Source organism: Rattus norvegicus, chromosome 8 (assembly GCF_021556685.1).
Source record: "Rattus norvegicus strain SHRSP/BbbUtx chromosome 8, alternate assembly SHRSP_T2T, whole genome shotgun sequence".
Classification (NCBI taxonomy): domain Eukaryota; kingdom Metazoa; phylum Chordata; class Mammalia; order Rodentia; family Muridae; genus Rattus; species Rattus norvegicus.
The window spans coordinates 61,410,656-61,414,393 of record NC_141541.1 but is presented as its reverse complement, the minus strand read 5'-3'; positions in this window follow the sequence as shown (position 1 = coordinate 61,414,393).

The window sequence follows — 3,738 nt, the reverse complement described above, 5'->3', positions numbered from 1 at the left end:
ACCGTACAAGGTCTTCGTTGTTGAACCTAGAGCTCTTCCTGGCACCGGCGGTTCTTCCTCGAGTCTGTGATGCAGAGTCCCTAGCATAATCATTTCTTATCAGATTCATATTCTCTGACCCAAATCCAGTGCTTTGGGTCCACTCATAGGTTTATTTTTCAAGTTTAAAAATCCTGGAGAATATCGCTATTCATCCTCACAGACCACAGTGATCATAAGCGGTGCCTACCCGGGACTCTGAGCCACTAAGTCTCAGAAGTAGACGAGAACTAGAAATAAAAGCAGAAATCCCCTGAATTGGTGACAGCTGCATCAGACAACAGACACAACACAAACATGAAAGACTACGTAAACCTGAAGATTCCAGAAATTTCTCCTTCTTCCTGTCTCCATCCAGATGTCATTCACATTCTCGGAAGAGCCGAAAGAAGTTGTAGGGAAAAAAAACCCCACAGTCCCATGCTGGGAACAGTCGATATTAACACTGAGTATTAAAATTTCAATAATAATATTTTTAAAGAAAAAATAAAAATCACAACCAAAAGAAACCCCAAGAATTTAGGAATAAGAATTATTTTTTTTAAACTTATTTGGCTTTACAATAAATGGTGTGGTGTGTGTGTGTGTGTGTGTGTGTGTGTGTGTGTGTAGGGGAAATATGGAATCAACCAGAAAAAAAAAATCACTTCCCCTCATTTAGCGTTCAAAGCACCCTCCAAAGAAAACTGCTGCTTCCATAGGCAGATGTCAGCATCCAACAACCGAAACCCATGCCATTGCTGGTACTTACATGCTGGCAGCTGGCAACGACGGTGTGACCGGCATGGTGGCTCAATATGCTAACAATTGTTTTGCTTCCTTTGGCTCATATATATACCCTCCTCTAATTTGCATGTATAATGACCCAAACGCCAAGCAATTACCCACTTTCCTCACACGATGATTTATCCGTGTGGTGTGAGGAATCCCTCCCCTTCACTAATCTTTCATACCTCCACCCAGAGTTGCATCAAACAAGAACTGAGACACCTGCCAGCTACCTCCCTTAAATCAAATCTAGAGACATATCTATAGCCCTAGGAGTCTGCCCTATTATTTTTTTGAGTTCTCCCTTGAAGACCAAGTTTTTTTAAAAACCTTATCTTCAGCGAAGAAAGTTGTAATCTGTTATTGCTGGCAAATCACGCACGTTTATCTAGTTTCATACTAATATTTTAATCTCTGTTCTGTAGTGGTATTATCTGTAGGGTTATCGGAAGGGTTATCTGAAGACCAGAGTCAAGTGAGTTCATGCTAAGAGAACAAGCCACTGGGTTCACGCAGGCTTCCTGAACTAGAGTGAGCAGCAGTGGTAGCACCTGCATTTGACAGCAAGACAGGGCTTATGAACACAGAGGGTTGTAACCACTGCCAAGGTTTTCATGTTCCAGTTTTCTTCCTAAAACAATAGCTTATCACTTCACAATGCTATATCACAAAATGAAAAATATGCTTGTGCTCACTAGATTCTTAAACATGAAAATTCAGTATAAGCTAATACCTAGAATCAGGAATGTTCAATTCCCCAGTCAAACTTAGCTGTTCTTTGGTACTCTTTCTCTCTGCGGTTGAATACACACTTGGCGAGTAGACAAGGGAGAGGGTCCTCCTTCTTGCACCTTTTCTCCAGGAACGAAGAGGATTGGGGTGACTGGGGAGATAGCTCAGTCTGTTAAGAGCTTGCCAGGCAAGCATGATGACCTGAGTTGGATCTCCAGCCCTCACGGGAGAAAGCCAGCTGTGGCAGTGCACATGTGGCAGTGCACACTTATAATCCCAGCACTAGGGAAGCTGAGACTGGTGGATCCCTGGGACTCACTGGTCTAATGAGAAACCTGTCTCAAGGAACAAGGTGGCGGGCACCGAGGAGCAACATCTGAGGTTGACCTTTGGCCTCCACACATGCATGCAAACGTATACACACAGAAGTATAAAAAATATGTTAAAATTGCTCGAGCACAGATTGCAAAAACTTCTGTTTCAAAGGACTACTCATTGTATACCAAAGTCATGTCTTCAATATGAGAAAAAGGGAGACGGGGAAGGGGGAGGGGAAGAAGGAATGAATAAGAGGATAAATGCAAGAGAGAGAGAGGAGAACGAACGAGTCCAGAGCTACTTCTGAGAGCTATTCCTGCCTGAATTAATCCTCCTCATTCAGACTCATGACCTTTGCTGATGTTATCAAGTGGGTCTTACTTGGGATAGCTTTGTGCCCTTCCTCGGGGACCTCTTGGTAATGTCCAGAGACATTTTCAATGGTCATTAACTATAGGATGGTGGTGAGGGTATGGCCCATGGTCACTGCTAGCATCTAGTTTCACAGATGCCAGTGATGATAATAAATTTCCTTTAATGTTCAGGGAGCCCTCCCTGCAAAAAAGAAATTATTCCATCCAAAATGACAGTAATGCGAGATTGAGAAACCTTGACCTAATTGACCTTGCCTTGCCTGACCTACCTGGTGTGTGACCCTTGTCTAGACCCCACCTACCACCCTGCTCCCGTTAGCAGGTATTTTCAGAATATTTCCACTCCAAGCCCTGATCCAAGTTTGCTGCAAGGCCTGTATGAAAAGTTAGAGCCCGCTGGGGGATTTATACTGAAGATATGACCTCCTAAGTGGAGGGAGCAAAGCAAGCTCAGGCTGTGACCATTGCCTTGTTCTCTATAGAGAAGCTCAGAGGGGAATCTCTTCCCATCTCTTTCTACAGCTGATGAATCCTCAGACTCCTTACCGAACACCCAAGTCAGCTAATAAAATCCAGAAGGTTTCTTGTGGCTATTCTGTATTCACTTTCAAAAGAAATTTTTAATTTTTTAATTGATAGCAGCTCTCTGCAATTTGCCTAACCTGGCTCTCTAAATAAGGCTACTTACAATAGGTCTGGGGCCATCTTGCTGTCATGGTGTATGAGCAGGGAACAATATCCGTGACAGCAGGGAAGGGAAGTTGGGAAGCAGGAAAGGAAGAGAGGGTCACATAGCAATGGTGTTGCCCAGCTTTTGCATGACAGAACCATGAGGGTTTTTTTTCTTTTCTTTCTTTCTTTTTTTTTTGTGGTATGTTATTTTGGAGGGAGGGGCTGAAAGAATGGAACTGATATTCTGTTTGGCAATACTTTAGATTTAAATACTAACCTTGAGGGTAGTAAAGACTCAAAGTTTTTAATAACTTAGTTCAGAATGTTCTGGTACCGTGGAGAGGAGTCAGACCAGGAGCTTGGCATTCCTGTTTCCTGTAATATAGTGGCTATTTGCTTGTGTATGCTAGTATATTATTAAACCTCCTAATATATTTTGTTATTCCTTCCAGTAGGCTTTTGACAGTTCAAGTGTTACTCAAACTTCATGGTGCTAAGACGTACTTTTTCCATACCTAACATCTCTGAATTCAGAGTATGTCATATCATGGATGATATAGCATAGTTCCTTCCACAGGCAACTCATGCAAATTGTCACTGCTTGGTCCTTGCTCCTCATGGCATGAAAGTTACAACATCAAAACAGGACTTGTAAGAAAATCTTGAAGGCACTTGCACTTATGTCTTTTAAGAAATGAGCATCAACAGGATTGTGTCGCTCTCTCGGTGAGGACCTAAGTCCAATCCCTAGAAACATGCTGTGGCAATACATGTTTATAATCTCAGTGCTGGAAGATAAACAGGTCCTTGGGACTCTCTGGTAAGGAGCCTAGAC